Source organism: Macaca thibetana, chromosome 13 (genome assembly GCF_024542745.1).
Source record: "Macaca thibetana thibetana isolate TM-01 chromosome 13, ASM2454274v1, whole genome shotgun sequence".
Taxonomy (NCBI): Eukaryota; Metazoa; Chordata; class Mammalia; order Primates; family Cercopithecidae; genus Macaca; species Macaca thibetana.
This window is the reverse complement of record NC_065590.1, coordinates 66,691,409-66,712,533: the sequence shown is the minus strand read 5'-3', so window position 1 is coordinate 66,712,533 and position 21,125 is coordinate 66,691,409. Positions and strand designations below refer to the sequence as shown.

Genomic DNA, 21,125 nt, shown 5'->3' with positions numbered 1-21,125 from the left:
CTCAAGTTTAGGTAAAAAAATAAACATTTTTAAGCTCATAACAATTTATGTCTTGGTCATCTGGTTGGATATTACTTTCTCAAGATATTCTCATTTGGACCTAATAGTAGTAGGTATTTATATATTCTATAGATGAGGAAACACAAAAGTTTCTTATCTTGATTAGAAAGAGAAAATATTTCAGGGGTGGTAACTGAGCTTTTCATGCTCCTATCTCTTAAAATACTGGTTTTATCTCTAATTGGGGAAGGTTAGTATCAAAGTATTGACAATGAGTGTTTCCATCTCAGCTTTGGCAACAAGGTATTTTGGCATCTTAACATTCCTGGATTTGTGAAAAACATTAAAAAAACCATTAATATTGGGAGAAAAATATAAGCCCAGTTAAGATCCCTTGCATTGTTTGTCCCTTCATAGTGATCCACTTACTAGCTGTGCAGTTGCCTACCCTCAGCTCCCATTCCATGGGCCAGTAATTAATGTACCAGGGTAATTTCTTCCTGACGCCACAATCTGTTGATATAGCTATGAAAACTAACTGAGGACCTGTGATAAGGTTTCCACAGTGACTTGATTTTACTGCAGGATGGGACCAACACGGGACAAGAAAAAAACTGTAAAGATAAAAACAGTGACCGTTTATTATTATTTTTTAAACTTAGATTCTGTTTTCTCTGGTGCCAGTAGAGAGGCCAGAAGCATTTAATCTTGAGAACTAAACCCAAAAACCTCATGAAACATTGAAAGAGGAAGGCAAACGTTGCTCTCTTCCCCAAATATGAACTACTTATTGCATCAAAGATTAAGCTGTCTGCTATGGTCTGAATATCTGTTCCCTCTAAAATTCATATGTTGAAATCTTAACCCCCATGGTGATGTATGAGGAGGTGGGACTTTGGGAGGCCATGAGGGCTCTGTCTTCATTAAAGGGATTAGTGTCCTCATAAAAAAGGCCCCAGAGAAGCTCTCATCCCTTACATCATGTGCGGACACAAAGAGAATGCACCCTTTACAAACCAGAAAGCAGGTTCTCATCAGATATGGAGTTTGCTGACATTTTGATATTGGATTTCCAGCCTTTAGAACAGTGATAAATAAATTTTGATTGTTGATAAGGCAGCCAGTTTATGGGATTTTTTTTTTGTTATGACATCTTAAATGGACTAGGACACTGTCCTAACTTTGCTTAGATTAAGGAAGTTGAGTGTATCAGTTGAATCCTGATGAAAAATTCTTGTTGGAGTGGAGGGGACTCAAGGACATAATTTAACAAGTTGTGCTGGGTGTGTCAGGTGCTCTAGAACATACATCTCCTCCCAGCCCACATGTTGTCAGGAATGAGTGAGCCCACTAATCCGCTACAAGATGAAGACCATGACGTTGTACAGACTAATTCTGAGTCACTGCATCATCTGAGACCAGAAGCCATTGACTTACAAACACAATCCAACTTACTTTTTGAAGAGATTTGTAGTAGCCAAAAATCGCATTGCTGTTTAAACACAAATGCTTAAGAACATAAAAGATCACAACCACAACCTTTCAATTGTAATGACATCCTTTAATGTGGGACAGGAAGAGAGGAGTATATTATTTGACCCTAGATGTAGCTGTATAGAAAAACGGCATCATTCACAAAGTCATCTTACAAAAGGAAGCATATTTTCTTGTGTGTGTGTATGTGAGTGTGTGTGAGTGTGTGTTTAAGTGTGTGTGTATGTTTGTGCACACATGTGCACACTTGCTCATACACCCTAGTATTTTAAAGAACATAGGTTACCATAGGGAAGAATGGATACAAAAATGGTGATTAATTAGTTCTGTGGCATATCTTACTTTAGCTTTCTAAGGTTCACGCTTTGTATATCACCTCACACACAAATTAATGCCATATTTATTTGAAAGCAGCACAGCGTTAAAGAAGACAAAAGAGACATTGAATTCAGCCATACCTGGCTTTAAATTCATGTCACATGTTAGCTGTGTGATTTTATGCAAAATTGTTTAGTCTGCTTGATCTTTAGTTTTCTTATTTATAAAAATAAGAGTGTCACTTTTCTTACAGAACTGTTGTAAGAATGCAACCAGATTTGTTAGCTTCTAGTAGGATGTCTGATAACTATTAGATCATTCTTCTTTCTCTGTAAGAACCATAGTTTGATCGGGCTAATACAATCTCATACTGAATAGAGTTATCATAACCTCTACCACTAGGCTTGTGAGTAGGGGGAGAAAATGGAATCATAATTTTTTATTCCTGAAAATATGCCAATGGAAAACTAATGATTTATAAGTCTTAACTCTTTCAGACAAGCTGTTTTTACATGCTGAAAAGTGAGATCCCAGTTCTTCATGTCTCCATTCTTTCTGTCTCTTTAACAATTCAGAGCATTCCTTTCCCTGGACAAATTCTGCAAAATGAGGTTAGGTTTCCAATTCTTCCATACCCTTTTAGTTGGTAATTTTTGAATCAGGATTATATAGATCAAAATTTGAATTTCAGAGATGGAAGAGATATTATAGAATAGTTCAAGTTTTAAGGCACATTAGAATCACCTGAGAAACTTGATAAAAACAGGGATTTGTAGAACCTGTCCCAAAAGATTCTGTTTCTGGAGGTAAACGTCTCAAGCTCCTGCATTTTTAAAAAATATGTATTTTATTGTGGTAAGAATGCTTAACATGAAATTGATCCTCTTAACAAATTTTTAAGCGTGCAATAAAGTATTGTTGAGTATAGCTTCACCAAGTTGCTACATTTTTAAAACAAATGTCCCAAGTGTCTCTGGTTTAGTTATGCCACTCTCCAGAGGGAGCACTACTGCCTTAAAGTCTTTCTAATCAACTTTTCACACATTGCGGGGTCATTTATAGCTTCTGACTCAGTGCAGAACTGCCAGGGGAGGCTTTCGGTTTTGTAAGGGCCGAATCTTATACAATATGGGGCCTACTTTAAGAAAACAAATTTTAAAAATCTTGCATTTGTAAATTTTGCCAAGCATAGGGCCATTTGAACATATTGCTAGGGCTTCTCCGAGGGCCTGAGAAGGAACTCATGTCTTTATGGTCCCTGAAGCATAAGCTTCATATTACACACACTTCTGAGTACCACTTATGACAATTCACCCCTGTTATTATTTCTATTTTATGGGATGAAGAAATGAAGGAACGGAGACTTTAAGCAACTTGTCTGTGGTCACACAGCTGGTAAAGGGCAGAGTGGGGATTTGAATCCAGACAGCCTGTCTCCAGAGCCTTTGTTCTTTTTGCCATGACAATGTAATGCCACTTGTAGACACTTCCTGTTTTCTGAAACCCATAGAAAGACAATGTGTTTCCTTATTTCTATTACAGAAGCCACAGTTAGCACTCTTGATGAATGAACTAAAGTGCTAAAGACAACAAATACAAATATACAATGATTAACTGAATATTTTTGCATTATTAATGTTATTGAATTACCCTATGTATTTATGTATTTTTTATATTTTAAAATGTAAATTTAAAATTTACAATCACTGAAAATATATATGTTGAGAAATATATATATATATAAAAAATATATATATGAGATAAGGAATTGATAAAGTCTCTAGGTGATTAAAAGATAAAGAAGATACACATCTGGCCCCCCGAAGCTTATAATCTAATACACCAAGGGTGCGAGTTAGAGGGAGAGGGTGGTGAGATGGGTATAAACTTACAAACAGCATGAGGAAGTATTTGAAAGCTTTAGCACTTGGAGAGGAGAGAAAGCACAATCCTAACCTCCACAAGAGAATAGCTACAGTCAACAAAGCCAAAACAGAAGAAAAAACTAACAGAGACTGCTAATTGTCTAGTCCAATATTTTGTTGGTAACAGATCCCTCAATTTTATCTACTCAGAATAAGGACTATATTATGGTAAAGTGAGGCCACATGACTAGATTCTACCTGATAAGTAAACAGAAGTGTCATGTGGCAATTTTCAGAAAACCTTCTTAAAAGATGACTGACATACTTTATTTCTCTTCCCTCTTTGTCTTTTCTGCTGGATCGAATGCAGGCTGATGGCTGGAACTTGAGCAGCCATCATGGTTCACAAGACAGTACACTAAGAATGACAAAATATCAAGATAAAAGAAATCCTGGTGATTATAAGTCACTGTATCAGCCCTGAATTGCTTATCTCCAGATTGTGATCATCAGAGAGACACAGACCACTATCTAGTTTAGAAAGCATTTATTGTAAGTTTCTGTCATTTGCAGCTGAACTTAGTCCTAATGGATACAAATCTTTATTGAGAATGCTGACCTCGACCATCATTCTGTTAAAAAGGGTCCATTGCATAGAGAGGGTATAACTGTGACTTATATAACATGAGTATGTATTTTAAAACAAATGTGTTAAAATGCATCAAATGAAATTATCCCTCACAGGTTGTCCCTTTGGGAGAAAATATTATTCCAATCACACTATCATTAGTCAGATGAGTATTACAGCTTTTCCTTTGGGACTATGTTGACAGTGATAGTGGGAGCAGCAGCAACATCCAATTGCCAGCTAACAGCAGTGATGATAGTGCCATTTGGAAGGACTAGCATTATCCAATGCCAGAGGAACTGTGGTGCAAGCTTTAGCACTCAGGGATCTGTGATGGATGTGATCTGATTGCCTGTCCTTGTTTCTACCCATGCTCCAAGCCTGCTGCTCCACTCTTCTCAGGGATGCTGTGAGCTTTCTCGTATCTTTACAGTAGATTATGTTTATGTATCCTTTTCAGGGAGGCCTTCCCTGATGATTCCACATAAATAGCACCCCCTAGCACTCCCTGTTGCTATCACCCAAATCTAATGTGAGGGGCTTTGAAATTTGAGGGGTTGAAATGTGTCTTCTGGAATATGGAGAACAGTGTTTGACATACCTTCAAAACCGTTAAAGGTGAGGGTTGATACTATCAGCTGAGTTAGCAAGGAATAAGGAAAGGAGGGCTGAGGCCAGCATTTAGGACTAAAGTAAGGAACTGTAGGTGCATTCCAAGGATGTGATAAGTGCTTCTTATGGACTAGATGTGGACCACTAACATAGGGGAGCTGGTGGAGGATCATGTTAAGTTCTATACATGAGGGTCACTTGATGTGTAATGAAATCTCAGCAGAAGGATACTGGAGGTGGGAGGGCAAGCCAGAGAGAAGTGTACTGCTTGCATCCTATACTTTTAATTTAATGTTCCCTGATGAAGTCTCTGAAGAATTCAAGAAAATTTTTACAAAAGAAAGAGTTTGGCATCTGCTAAATTCCAAGAAGTCATCATACTCAAGAATAAGAGCTTGCTGGCCTTTTCTTATTTCTATTCCCTCTTTCCCTTCCCCAGCCACATTCAATCTGCTTGGATTAGCAAAAATAGAGGAGGAGGAGTAGAAGCAGGCAGGCAAGGAGAGAACAACCATCCCCCGCCCACCTTCACGCTGCAGACAACCTCAAAAGGGCCAAGGGAAAAGGGTTTAACTATATTTCAAATTAATGTGATTATTATATGGAACTGGACATTCTGCTTTCTGAATTGGAACTACATCAATGTCTTAGGTGATTGTAGAACTTCTCCTAACAATAACATTTTACTACTGATCGGCCAGGTTTATATCTAGGTAAAAGAATAGTAGACATTTAAAAATAACTGATTTGAACAAGCAGGACTCATAGGAAATAATCATAAAAGCAACATGCTTTTTCCTCCCACTATTCTTTTATGACTATTCCCTATGTCTCTTGCTTGCTCAAGTGCCAGTTACTTTTAAATGCCTGGGGATGTTAAGCAAACAATGCGCCAGGTGATACCTTCTTCCTCACCCTGGATATTTCCCCCTTTCCTGTAATTCATCTTTATCTCAATAATCATTGTGGTCATTTTGCTCTTATTTTTCCCATCAGATGAAAATATACACTAAAAATTTCCTACTCTTAAGTACTTCATTCGTTGATGAAACTCCTGCCTTCTAGAATAATTACCACTTCAAATAATTCCTCAAGAAGACAACTTTAATAACAAGAAACTTCACCAATCATGGAATTTCTAGCGAAAGAGAGAGGGCATTTTATATGTAGCATCTTTCTGGCAGTGCTCAAAAAATACTATGTAGAAAATTTCATATATGATTTGGTCACATTGGACACTCAGTATTTGTTTAAAGAATAAATTGATAAATAAATTGCCCCTATACAAACTTATTAAAATGATGTGTGTCCCCACTCACATATCATCTTGAATTGTAGTTCTCATAATCCCCACATGTTGTGGGAAGGACACAGTGGGAGTTAATTGAAACATAGGAGCAGTTACCTTCATGCTGTTCTGGTGATAGTGAGTGAGTTCTCATGAGAACTGATGGTTTTATAAGGCGCTTTTCCCTCTTTGCTCAGCAGTTCTCCTTCCTGCCGCCTTGTGAAAAAGGTGCCTTGCTTCCCTTTTGCCTTTGCCATGATTGTAAGTTTTCTGAGACTCCCCAGCCATGGGGAAGTACCTCTTCCCTTTATAAATTAAATAAAGGAAGAAGTACCTCTTCCCTTTATAAATTATCTAGTCTCTGGTATGTCTTTATTAGCAGCATGAGAACAGACTAATACATGATTAATGTCTTCTGAAAAAGTACACTTACGATACAAGAGAAATAGTATGCTGTGAAAGAGAGTACTGATATCCTCTGCTTCAGTATGAATATCAAACACAGTAGAACTTATTTCGGCATGTCCTTGGATCTGATTGCTTAATCAGATCATGTACCCTGAAACACAATTCTGCCATTAGGCAATAAGATATATTCCTCTTTCTAACAAATAACTTTCATACTCCATAGTGTGTCTTATAAACGTTACACTCTGATGTTTAAAATTGTTACACTTTTTAAAACACACAGATAATATATCAATGAGTAAAAGTAGAAAGAATAGGTAGAAAATGGGAAAATACGTCTAACAACACCATGTTAATGAGGTTTCCTGTTAGTCGTATCTCAATATGTTTTTATGTAATACTGCCCTCAATGAAGTTGCATCAAATTCCTTTTGAGCAGAAGTTGGTATAAATAAACCAAGTATTGTTTAAATGTCCACTTCATTTTTCAATTATTCAGTCTATAATATGTATGTATAGGAAATATGCCTGATTACCAAGTCAGCTGTGGTGAAAATCATACTGTTAGGCCTTCCTGAGGAGGTAGCATGTGAAGTAAAATAGGTAAGATGTAGAAATCCATACTTTACTGATTTACTATTAGATTTTTCTCCTTAATATTTGAAATGTTGACAGTTTCGATATCTAATGTGCATTTTTCCTAAGAATTCTAGAATTGTATGTTACAGAAGACAGATGATTGAGAGGAATATTTCACATTTCTTGCTTTCTTTTTAAAAAATTCTGCAATTGAGACAGAGTCTAATTGGATTTCCTTTATGAAACCAATGTCTCAGAGCTCTTAATTACCTTCTTAAAAACTGCTTTTGTGAAAGCAATTTTATCAAAGTGGCATATAAAACCTTTACTAATCCTATAGTTTTGGAAAAATTATTTGGATATATTAACACAGTAGTCAGGGGAAAAATAGTTAATTCCTACTCAACAGAGAAACAGCAGCTCTACCAAGATACTTCCTTAAGAATAACCAAAACTGTCTACTCCCACTACTTTAGTGTTTACTCTGACTCCAAGAGAGAGGAACAGGAGTGAAAGAAGCCCATTGCGGAACCTGCTGACTCAGACTGGTTTTCTCACTGCTGCTGAAAAGGCCAAGCTGGGTTGCATACTTGAGAGAACTTAATGGTCAGTCATGGCATTGAAACAGACACATGCTTAATCACTTTTTCATGCTCCAGTAGGTAAACTGTTAATGGACAGATAACACCATCTTAATCTCTGATACCAGTTCATGGAAAAACGATACTACTAGCCACAGGGAAAGAGAATTTTAAAAATAATCATAAGTGGGGTTAAAAAGTTTAAAGCCAGCTGACCGAATATCTGGCTTTGAGTTTAGCATTAACTTTCAGATAGAAATGAGTATCTGAGTAAAAGTTTACCCTTTTAGAAGCAAGAGCTAAAAGGTAGATAGAATACTAAAGGTCTTTGTCCATGCATGAAATTTCACAAGATGAGATGAACTGCCAGTTCAGCTTTTTCTGTAACCACAAGGGGGACACCTTCTGTAGACAGAAAAAAAAAAAAAAGACTGAAAAAAAAAGTAAAGGAATTTAATGCATAATCCTCATCTCCCCTCCTGCTAGCTCACCGAGGAAGCTGGTGAAAGACAATAAATGCCCGGGAATTACCATGCCATAGAATTTGGGAGATTCAGGCCCATTCGTATTCTCTCAGGATTGATTTTTGCCATCTTATTTCATAGATGTGCAGGCCGACTCTCTTGAAACATGATTCCCAAGCTAGGCACTTTCTAATTTGTGTGTGTGTGTGTGTGTGTGTGTGTGTGTGTGTGTGTGTATTTTAAGCCCATTCAGCACGTGGAGAAAATGACCATGTTCCCTTTTAACCGTAAAAAGGGAAGTCTCATATGACAGTGTGCTTTTGAACAAAACCAACTCTGTGTGTGTTTTAGTAAAGTGACCAGAGTTGGGGGAAGAAAAATAAAAACAGACATTTTTGTACTAAGCCACTAATATCCTAATTCTTCCCACCCAAAATTGTCTTAGCTTTTAAAGGTTATTTAAATTCACGTGAGTTCTTTCTTTGTGCCATTTTAGTATTATACACCATTTGACTTCTTTGCTTGTCTGAGATTTTTCAGGACTGTGTTTATGTCTTATAATTCTTAATATCTTCATTGAAATAGTTCAATGGGAGTGAAGAGAGCATATGAAATGCTCTGTGACTGACTTCCATCTTCAGAGAGAGAGACTTACACTGCTACATGAAACTACATCCCTGGGACAGAGGAAATTATGTTGGATTTGGAAGTAGCAGATCTGTGTCAGAGTCCCACAAGATAATCCTAACTATAGTAACAACCATACTCTAACGATAAGAACTGTCATTGATTGAGTGCTTATTCTGTGTCAGGAGCAGCATTAACTACTTTACCAACATCCTCTCATGTAACTGTTGCATCAACCCAAGGAGGCTGCCCGAGTTTCTGTTTTACAGATAGCACATTGAAGCTTACAGAACAAAAGAAACCTGCCTAAGGTGACACGTTGCTAGCAATTTATAACAGAAACATAATTAATAATCAAGTCTGTGTGCTTCATTTCACAATCTATAAAACAAAAGTATAATCTACCTCAAATTTTGCCAGGCTTAAATGGGATTCCACGAGCCCCATAAACCAAAAAGCATACGTGCAAACGTATGGATTAAGGTGAACATGCCATATAGACGAGGTGCAATATCAAAAATGGACTCCACACAAAGCGGGGTGCAAGGCAGAAGAAAGAGAAAGGAACTTTTCTTCCCATGGTCACGGTCTGTGACTTTTCACCCACCGAAAAGTCTGTTCTTACTTTTCTGACATTCAGTGTTACTCACTAGAGATACCAGCACAGCTCTTCCCTGCTGGTGTAATGGGACTGTGACATACCACTAGACGGGGAGTAGAGTAGAGTTTCACTTTCACTTTGGGATTAGAACACTTTAGTTGGAGAAGGAGAGAAGAAAACAGAAAGGTTGAAGACAAAAGAGCAGGCCCACTCAGTTCTCTCCCTTGATATAGATTTGATAATTAACCTTGAGGCTTCAGCTCCATCAAGAACCATTAAGTGGCTTCTTGACCACCTTCCCTGGGGTTAGTGTCTGAGCATGGGAAAGGATCAGAAGATTTGCTGCCACAATTCTTCCATAGGAACAATCCCCAAACTTTAGCCAACAAAACACTTTTCTAAATCCCCCCAAGCCAAAACAATGTCACCTTATTAAAAAGCCATTAGTCAGATGTTACAGCCTGATATGAAGAGAGGGAGCCCCCTTGCCTTCACTTGATGATACACTGCTAACATTTTCACGTTGTGTCACTAAGTCTTTGTTAAGCAAACACCAAAATCTATCGTTTCCCTCTCCTATCAAGAAACACTCCTGACAATTTCCATGATATTAAGCATGTGTAAGATTTTCTTCTACCATGAAACTAGTGAAATTGTGTGAATATCTTACTTATTTTTAAGGAAGCTGTGCATAATCTAAACACCAATCACTTGGAATATGCAATCATGTATTTATAACGGCAGACACAATGTACTTGATTTTGAAGCATGTGGTTTATTAAAAAACATGGCAAGGTAAGTTTCTTGTTATTGTTTTAACTTTTGATTTTCGATGTGGATTTTAAACAGACATTATAGCATTTCAAAATGAAATAAGCAAAGAATAATTGTGTTGTATAGCTTTCAGATCACTTAGTCCTCATTTCATATGCTCTAATTATTTTTCCAAATTTTCCACTAATATGTGGAATGCATAAACTATGTTTCTTTGTATAAGTATAAATATATTAACTTAATCAAGACTGGTTAGAACCCAGTATTTCAATAAGTTTCGAGGACACAAAAGTGAGTGTCCTTTAGGTATTAAATGAATCTTACATACATTTAAAATTTTACATATATGCTGAAGACACAAAGTTGAATATAACATAATAATGGTTTTAGATGATTTGTGGGGATGGGTAGGAGGAGTGGATTCACAAATATCTATTCGGATAACCAGGGGTGTCCAAGAATAAAACTCAATATGAAAGACTTCTAATGTCAACTTGCAAATATATTGAATACAAGGTATTAATAATGCTAGTGAAAAGAAGCAAAAATTATAAAGTGCAGTAAAGTTTTATAATGACTGAAATCCAGTTGGAATATATGGGAAAAGATGGTGATTATATTACAGAGAAATGTATGCATTGTACTTAGATACAGAGTAAAAATATCTGCAAATCAGGAATAATGAGGAACTGACAAGCAATATTTTCTGAAATCTCACCTTAAAAACCCTACCATTCACTGTATCTTCTATGGAATTTATATTCCTTTAACATAAGACCATTAAAACCAATATGAAAGTGGCTCTCTCTATATAAAAAGGCCAATATTTCAAAACATTACTTGTTTCCTACATCTACAATTTAACAGTTGTGAAAGCTTTAGGAAGTCATCTAATTCAAGATCTTATTTTATAGTCAAAGAAGCTTAGGTTCAGATGTAAATAAATTTACAAAGATCACAAAACTTGAGAGTTGGGAAACCAAGCCTAGACCACAGTCCTCGCTCTATTACAATCCGGAAATCTTTCCTAAGTTTTTTTTTTTTTTTTTTCTCCCCAAGACAGAGACTTTATCTGTTTCCCAGGCTGGAGTGCAGTGGTGAGATCTCAACTCACTGCAACCTCCACCTCCCAGATTCAAGCAATTCTCCTGCCTCAGCCTCCTGAGTAGCTGGGATTACAGGCATGTGCTACCATCTATGTGTATTGACAACCAGTCAGTAGCTATGTTCCATCTTTGTAACGGGTTTTCATCTTTCCTCTTTCCTTTTCTTTCCCCAACATTCATTTCCTCTCCTCTCCTCTCTTTTCCTTTCCTTCCTTCCTTTTTTATCTTTTCTTCTTTCATTCTTCTTCTCTTTTTTTTTTCATTCTTCTTCTCTTGACATCATTTCCTTCTTCAAATTTAATGCAACTTGGATAAACTTTTTTTTCCCTGATCTACCTGAAAGTGTGTGCTTTCTCCCCTTTACAGGTCTCTGCAATCACTACAGTAAAATATTTGAATCATTTGACCTCCATTTTTTAGTAGTAGTAATAATAATAATAATAAACCCTGACAGGTCTGGTTGTCCCACTTCCATGTGGTGACTCCCCTATCACACTTGCAATTGCTTTTAGCTACCTGGACATTTTTTTGTCCTCTATCCAATAGCTTTTAAGAAAACCCTATTTAGTGCAATCATTAAAAATAAACTCTGGCTTCCAAAGAGGAAATACAAACATGAGAGACTGCTTTTGAGATTAAATAAATGATAAACATTTAAAACCAAATGGAATCTAGATACCATTTTGTTCCATTTTTTCTTTTGCTGACGTTCAAAAATATTTATATCATTCATTAATGGATGTAGTTTGTGTCAGCTATTGGTAGAGCTGGCATTTGAAGCAAGTGCTTCTACCTGTTGGATGATCTTAGTTATATTTCTAGGAACTGAGGGATAATACTTTATCATGTACCATGTTTATATGCTTTCTCATTTACTCTCTTGTTTGCCCCTATAACTCTAAATCTAGTGATATTTTTATTATTGTATTAAATTTACAAATGAAGAAACTGAAGCTAAAATTGAAATAAAAAAAATCATGCTTCTGGAGGAAAGTTTTGCTACCCCAAAAAATCATACTGCTGGGAGATGAGGTTTAGGACTAGGTTTGTCAACTTCATAGTCTGTATACTTTTAACATAAGCCCTACCGGAAAATAAAATTGAAAGGATGTCTCAGTTGATGCATGATTTCTTGTGTTCATAATAACAAAAATCATTATGAATGATGATTATCTGAGTCACAAGACATCATGGAATGAGTGTAGATTTTAGTGTCGGGGGATACATTTAAATTCTGGCTATTTTGCTTACAATGTAGTAGGTCAACAAATGGAGTCATACTAATTATTGTTATTATTAATATCTCTATGCCTGAAAGCAAAAGTGCTTTATGAGGAAAGTGTATCCCATATTAAAAATGTAGGAGGGAAGCAAAGTATCCAAATTCAGGACAAACTTTTTGAGAGATTTTTTCTTCTTCTCCAACTATGCCTCCTTATGTTTTCATCAGATAAGAATGATTAGGACAATTTAAGTAAAATTGATAAGAAATATCAGGGAAAAATGTGTGTAGGAGCAAGTCACAGATGTATCTGTTGGTGAGTTAAAAATCAACATGAAAAATGAGAACTTCGTTACAAAATCTACAAATCTTTTATCTTGCACAACCGTTGATAGTGAACTTTACAATAAGAAGTCATTCCAGTGGTTATAAAGCCCAATCTCCTCATTCCACAGGAAAAACAGAGGTATGGAGGAGATCAATGACTGAATTTACATGTCTTGTGACAGGATTGGAACTTGTAGCCAGGACTCAGGATTTTGAGTATGGTAGTTCCCCTTATAGTCTCCAGGCAACGAAATTGATCCCCATTTAAAGAATTACCTTCTTTATTGGTAAGATTAGACTTTGTCATAAAGAACTGCCAATTATTCAGTTGGTAGATCCAGAAATTAAGTGATTCTCAGGTGACAAAAAGTTATCTATCTATCTATCATCTATCTATCTGTCTAATCTATTTAGATAAATAAAACAGACCCAGGGGCTCCATTGGAAGTGTTCTTAGGAAAACTCTTTCAGCAGTTATGAGGTGCCCACTCATTATCATTGCCTGCTCACTGTCAGGAAACACTTTGACTCTAATAAATGCAAGAATACAAAGCCCAAATCAAACTTTAGATGCCATCTGAGCATATGACTCTGGCTCTAAATAAACAGATTACTTGGTGAGATTTACTTGGCATGTCTGCTCGTGTGAACTGGAAAAATGGGACAAGTTTCCAGATCCAAATGGGTGGAGGAATCGAGCAGTGCCTGATGTTATCTGATTAAAATTCATTTGGAAAAGTATTATTCAAAAAGATTTCAGAACTACCTGAAAAGACAACACTGCTGTATGGCAAGTATTTCAAACAGTTGGATCAAGATCTGAATAATATTGCTAAAAATGCTAATGGAAGCTTCTCGGTGGCACCATGTGTGGATTTTGCCCTTGATAACCAGATAAATGAGAGCTTGACTTTTAAAAAGTTATTCTAGGGATATTTGTGCATATTAGAAGATGAAATCATTACAAGTAGGGTATTCAATTAAAAGAGAAAGATTCCAATTACTTTATCTTCTGTGAATGCCCCCTCACTTTGAAATGCCCCCTCACTGGTAAAATTGACAGTTTTTGAGATTGATGAGTTCAGATAGTCTTACAATAAATAGAATGCATATTTTGCAGTTAGTCAGCCACAGCCTACATATCCTTCAAAATGTGCATGAGTAATGTTAAAAAATCTGTTTAGAATTTAGTCAGGTGGATTTTAGAATGTAAAGAAAAAAATGGGATTATTAAAATTAGTTTAACAGTATGGAGTTAAATAAAGAAGGGAAAGACCTCCTGCTTGGGGCATGTGAAATACAAAAGAAAAAATTAACTTCTAAGCATCCATTTTCTTGTAGTTTCTCATCCAATGAGAATTACTTTGACTTATTAGCTATGTTGTTCAATAAAGATTTGTCAAGCATACCCACTGTATGTCAAGTCCTGAGTATATCAAGATGAGTAAGATTGATATACACCCTCAAGGCACTTAGAGTCTAATGAAGAGACAGAAAAATGCATGTTGACAATGTTAAGTACCATTACAGAGATATCCACAGGGGGCAGAGGGAGCAGAAAGGGAGAATATAAATCAGTATTGGGTAATGGGGAGTGGAGCCTCACAGAAAGAATGGTTCTTTAAAACTCTATTGAGAGTTCATCAAGAGAATAAGGAGGGGAAAAAGCACTCAAGAAAGAAGGTATTAAACATGTCAGGAAATGGAGATCTGAGCCACTCTGACTAGTTCAGTGAATCATAAGTAGTTTGGTATAATTGGGACAAAGGGTGCTTATGGGGAGACAGTGAGAGACAAACTTAGGGTTACTAGCAATTGATGATAACTGGCAGAACTACAATTTCAAGGGTCTTTGGTATTAAGTTAACGAATTTGAATTGTATCCTGAGAGTTATAGAGATTTATTGAAAGATTTTTACATGTGGATGTACTTGATAAACATTGTGTTTTAGCAAATCACTTTGGCAACAATGTGGAGAATAGTAGGGAGCAGCCAGGGTGGAGGCAGAACATTTCTTACTATGCTATTGCAATAACTTATGTAATATAAGAGGCAGATGGTAATGGATATGGGAGACATTCAGGAGGTATGAATTATCAGATTTTGGGACTGATTTGATGTGCTGTGGACACTTAAGTAAAAAAGGGATTCTAAGCTGATTTTTAGTTTACAGTTAACCAAAGAGATAAATCAGAAAGATCAGTCAGATGTATAGTAAAGATGATCAGTTTAAATCACAACATGTTAAATTTGAATCTAGGCTCTGTGGAAATGGGCTGAATAGACAGTTGCATATATTGGTTGGAGGGTGAACAATAAACATTAATAAAGTGAAACTAAAGTCAAAGATAAAAATGATGGTAAAACAGTACCTGGCTGCTCTAAATTTATTCAGACATTTTGCAAAAGTAAATTACATGCCAATGTATGAAACCTTTTTACAAGAGAACGTTGAACCAAACAGTAGTCTTTAAGGGACTCTAGAAGTTGGAATAGGAGCCACAAGATTGCAAGTATAATTTCAATGTTCAAATTAAAGTCATTCTAACTTCATGAGCTTTAGGGATCTAAAACCTGTCAGACAGATAAATACTGTTGGTTTCTGACCTTCACTGGGATTTTTAACATAACTACATAAAATTACTTAAGGTCAAATGGAGAAATGTGGACTGAACAATACAATTTAGTGTAATCCTCACTAACAACTGTGCTCAAAGACTGCTGACTCTAGCTGAATAGTAGTGAGTGGGTGATATACTGCAAGACTCTGTCCTTGGTTTTCTCCAAATACTTTGTCAAACTATTGGATGAAGATAAAAAAGCCATTTTTTTTTTTTTTTTTTTGAGGCGGAGTCTTCACTCTGTCGCCCAGGCTGGAGTGCAGTGGCACCATCTCGGCTCACTGCAAGCTCCGCCTCCCGGGTTCGCGCCATTCTCCTGCCTCAGCCTCACAAGTAGCTGGGACTACAGGCGCCCGCCACCGTGCCCGGCTAATTTTTTGTATTTTAGTAGAGACTGGGTTTCACCGTGTTAGCCAGGATGGTCTCGATCTCCTGACCTCGTGATCCGCCCGCCTTGGCCTCCCAAAGTGCAGGGATTACAGGCGTGAGCCACTGTGCCCGGCCAAAAAAAGCCATTTTTACTATGTTTGCAATGGATATCAAAGTTGAAGATTGAAAGCAGGCTGGATGACATTTGGAATCCATAAAAATATTAATAGAAGAAATTTAATAGGGGTAGATCTGAAGATCCTGCACCTGAGCTCTCAAAATTACCGAAAAACTATTTCTTGGCTGAGTTGTGGCTGTCAGCTCGCTCAACATACAAATTAAATTAATAATAAAATAGAAATAAGAACACATTCAAAGAAAAATCTTCAGGCACTAATATAAGCCAGAATCCACTTACATGATAAGAGGATAGACTAAAGAAACTGGAGCCACAGAGAAAATTTGAGAGAAACATAAATAATTGTTGATCTACAGAGACGTCAGAGAGTGTCACGTGGAAGAAGAATCATGTTATATATAATCGTAAGGACTGGAACTAGTGGTATTGGACAAAAGGGGGATACCTTTCTCAGTTCATCTCTGCCCTGCATTTGCTTACAGTGGAGTGGAGGATAACACTGACTTTGGAGTCAGACTTTTCCAGCTCTACTGTAATTAGCTGTGTAACCTTGGACAGATTTCTTTAGCGTTTTTCTGTCTCATTTTCCTCGTCTAAAAATGGGGATGATAATAGGATCCAGCTCGTAAGGTTATTGTTAGGATTTAGTGAGTTAATATATGTAAAAGCACTGAGAAAAGGGTCTGGTACCTAGGAATTGCTTTTGTGCTAGCTCCCATTGTTACCAGGAGCAAAAGGTGAGTTGTTCCCCAAGGAAATACTAGGTAGAACAAGAGAATTAAGAGAGATATTCTTCAAGCAGCTTTTAAAAATGTATTGTTCATTTGTAAGCCAGGGTCTGTGAGTTGGTGACAGTTCCCAAATGTCCTAGAGGCTGTCTGCCCACACACTCTTCCCCATCAGAGTTTATGGGGGAGCCAGGTGCAGGCAACAGCGTTCATCCCAGGACCTAGGACAATCTTCTGGTTGGTTATCGGACCAGCTCAGGCACTCCTGTCATTGCCAAACTCATCTTCCAGTCTTCATACTTTTATTTTCCATACATGTTTCTGGCTTCTGTGTCAATAGCCGAGTCAGAATCTGTTTTTCTGGACCACAGTCTTTGACTCTGATCTCAAGTCCTTGCTGGAGGATAAGGGCAGTGCAACAAGAAGCCTTTATTTAAAATATTCCCAGACATAAACTGAAGTCCATGGAGCCACAAGCACAAAGCAAATATTTGATGTTTTATAAAAAGTAGAAAAAGGCTTCTTTCTATCTCATGATTAGAACAACCTTGGGATTTTCTAGCAGCTACATTAGTGTGTTGTTATTTCTAGATGGTGGTTTGTGTACACATGTAACAAATCATGTTGCACACATTAAATATATACCATCTTTCTTGGTCAGCTTTTTAAAAAACAAACAAACAAAAAATAAAACAAAACAAAAAACCGGGATTTGGAGTACCTCATACTTCTGAGTTTCTTCCCAGCAATCTAATTACAATTTCTAGGTCAGATCTTTGAATCATGTTCCTCATCCCTTCCACTCTGTCTATGGACCATACATCTATCATATTGAGTTCCACTCATATTGAGTTTCATTGTTTCTTAAAACAATGAAATCCATGAACAAATGACCTTGAGAAACACTGCATTACTATAACCAGTGGCTTCAGTATTCCCAAGACAGTCCTCCAGGATAAATTTATCTGAATTTAACCCAGTAGTTGCTAGTTTATTCATTTATAAAGTTATTTTTAGCCTGTGGTCCATCAGTATCTTATAAATCTAATATTTGGTGAAAAAAATTGAACTATTAATTTTAGCAGCCTTTATTTGAACTAAGTATTCATTTATTCTTGAAAAGAGCCTTTTAATTAGGGAAAACATATGTCTCCATTTTCTTGGGACATTCCCAGTTCACTGATGTTGATCCAGTGTCATTATTAATAGCTCCCTCTTTCACTCTTAAATATATAATTGTTCTGATAATCCATTACGTAGACACTGAACCTATAAGGTAAGGTATTATCATCTGACTTTTGTTTTGCTTTTTTGCTTTTGCCTCTCTAGTGTCTTTCCTGCCTACTGCAGCCAGGAAGAACTTTTACGAAGGTAAACTAGATCATTTATTTCTCAGCTCATAATCCTGCAGTAGCTTCTAGGACCCTCAGCCAAATCTATAGCTCTCAAAGACCTAATGATTTAGCTGCTGGCTATATCTCTGATGTAATGTTTGAGAAACTCTCCTACCTGTTCTCATGGGGCTGCTTACTGTCCCTAGAACACATCAAATTGTTTCTACTTCAAGGCCTTTCCTTCGCTGCATTTTCTCTGTCTGGAAATCTCCCCAGTTATTCACATGACTTGTTTCCTTACTTCATTGAGTTTTCTGCTCAAATTTTATTTCCTGTGATCACCTTATCTAAACATACTTTCTCTATCTCTCTATCCTTCTCTATCTTCTCTATCTACTCTACCCTTCTGTATCTCCTTATGCTTCTTTACTTTGTATTTGTTTTCTGTATTGTTTGAGTTATATATCTAACACCCCAGTGACATTAACACTCTGGAACCTTCATTAAGATGTATTTGTGTACTCTTTGTATTTTCAATTCTTCAAGTAAATTAGCAATAGTTAGGAAATTATTGGATATATTTGCTCATTTTAGAAGACTGACATTTAAATAATGTTGTCAAGTTTCATTTATCTCCCTTATTTCTAGATATTTTGATTCACAAGCACTCTCTTTTGACTTGTATGCTTCTTTTGATGAATATGGATGCAATCTACCTTCACTTTGGGAAATGTATCTGTAACTAAATCAGTAACTTAGAGGAACAGAGCTTTCTAGAAATCACCCAGTTCATCCTGCTGGTCAGATAGGGGAAATATACTAAGGAAGATAAATGTTTCTTTCATGTACTTCAATGTGTGGATGGACATCTATTTTGGTTTGTGCTTCATCATGTCCTTTTGGGAGTTGCCCCTTGCCCACGTAGTAGGTATCTCAATCCAAGGCTTCATCTCATTTACCACTCATGTGGGACCTGATAAAAGTTTTACAACAAGAATATATCATTCCCCTGTGGATGCAAAGGGTGTCCCAGGTCTCAGATTATCTTATAACCAGGGAATCAAAGTATCAAAGGAACTTTTCCTTCTTTCTTTCCACTCTGCTGTACTCTTCACCCTCAATCAAGATCTTATCATGAAGCATCAAAGACTGTTGTCATCACCTCTAGATATCTTAATATCATTCTCAAAAGAATTTAAATCTCCCCTTGCCCAGCATCCATAGCAATCCTCCAATAGGATTCTGATATGTTCCATTTAGTCCTTTCTAGGCCAATGAATATAGACAGAAAAGTAAACAAAGTGAATATAATCCTAGAAATGGATCTAATAATATTGAACTTATAGTCATTACAAAACATTCTTTAGAAAAATTTCTACTCATTGCTACATGGTTTATTTTCTCAATTAAGCTTTCCTTTCATCATGTCATTCATCTAACCCACTGAAGAAGGCACAACCATTTAGCCAGACTTCCATCTTCATTCCCAGGTTTATGGACTATTGTCTAGTTTTCAATCTCTGCAATTTTCTTTTCTTTAGATTCTCAAATTTCATTAACAAATTATTTGTGTCTTAGTCATCATTTTATACACCAAAATATAGGGTTTGAAAGATAGCAGATGTGCAATAAATGCTTGTTGAGTGACTAACAATAACTAATATTTATTGGGTAATTACTAGGTGACAAAAACTAAACATATACTTTATCTCATTGGTTCTTACAATAAGAATATAATTGCATTTTAAAAATATCTTTATTCCTTTAGCACAGTTGTGAAGATTTATTAGAGCATTCAAATACTTTCATGTGATTTTGAATAATAAACACATTACTTAGATTAAGTAAAGAATACTCATTTATTCACTTGATTATTCATCAAACAATAATTATCTACTTTGGGTCAGGAAATAGCAGTCCATATGCAGTATAAGAAAGATGTCACAGATCTGATCACATTCCTGGTTAGACCCTTTGCCTCCTACTCTCAAGCCACTGATTTCAGAACAAAGTTCTAACTTATTAGCAATATACGGGATTCTCATCATCGCCTCTTCAATCTTATTCCTGACTATCTCATACCTAAAAGCTCGAGCAATAGCAAAGCCCTAATAAAGATTAGGCTAGTGGTTATTCTTGAGAGGAAAATGGTCTGGAAGGTGGCATAAGGGGGCCCTCTGAAGTGCTGAGGATAACTCTGTTTCTTGATCTATTTGATGGGTATATGGGTCAATTCCATTTATAAAAATTCCTTGAGCTGCATAATCACATGTTTCTGTAGGTGTAATATACCTCAATAAAGAGTAAACAAAAGAAAACAACAAACTGCCTTTTGTAATAATGAACTATTTCTTTTTTCCCATCCATAATTTGTCTTAATTTCCCTTTTCTGTAGACTTTGCATATGCTGCTCCCTCAACCCACATCTCTACTGGTCTGTGCCATTAACTCTATCTCATAGTTCTCACCAAACTGCTTTGCAATGGTCCATTTTTGTGTACTCTAAGTTCTTCAGAACCATATCTCCAGCTACTAAATGAACTTGGTATAGTGAGATAGCCACATGATTACACTAGTGTACTTTTTATTCAACATAGTGCTAGAAGTCCTATCTAGAGCAATCAGACAAGAGAAAGATACAAAGGGCATCCATATCTGACAGGAAGAAGTCAAACTGTCCTTGTTCGCAGATGATACAATCTGATATTTGGAAAAACCAAAAGACTCCACAGGAAAGCTATTAAACTGATAAACAAATTCAGTAAAGTTGCAAGATACAAAATCAACACACAAAATTCAGCAGTATTTCCATATGCCAACAGTGAACAATATAAAAAAGAAATAAAAAGTAATCCCATTTACATTAGCCACACATAAAATTAAATACCTAGGAATTAACTTAACCAAAGAAGTGAAAGATTACTATAATGAAAACGATAAAATATGGTGAAAGAAATTGAAGAGGACAACAAAAAATGGAAAAATAGTCCATAATCATGGATTAGAAGAACCAATATTGTTAAAATATCTGTATTACCC

At 36.3% G+C, this 21,125-nt stretch overlaps 1 protein-coding gene across 9 annotated transcripts in view; it reads right to left on the bottom strand.

Moving 5' to 3' along the window:
- The window catches only part of SLC8A1 (solute carrier family 8 member A1), a 387,052-nt gene that overhangs the window by 356,991 nt on the left and 8,936 nt on the right, over positions 1-21,125 (bottom strand). The gene's annotated exons all lie outside the window — the stretch shown is intronic.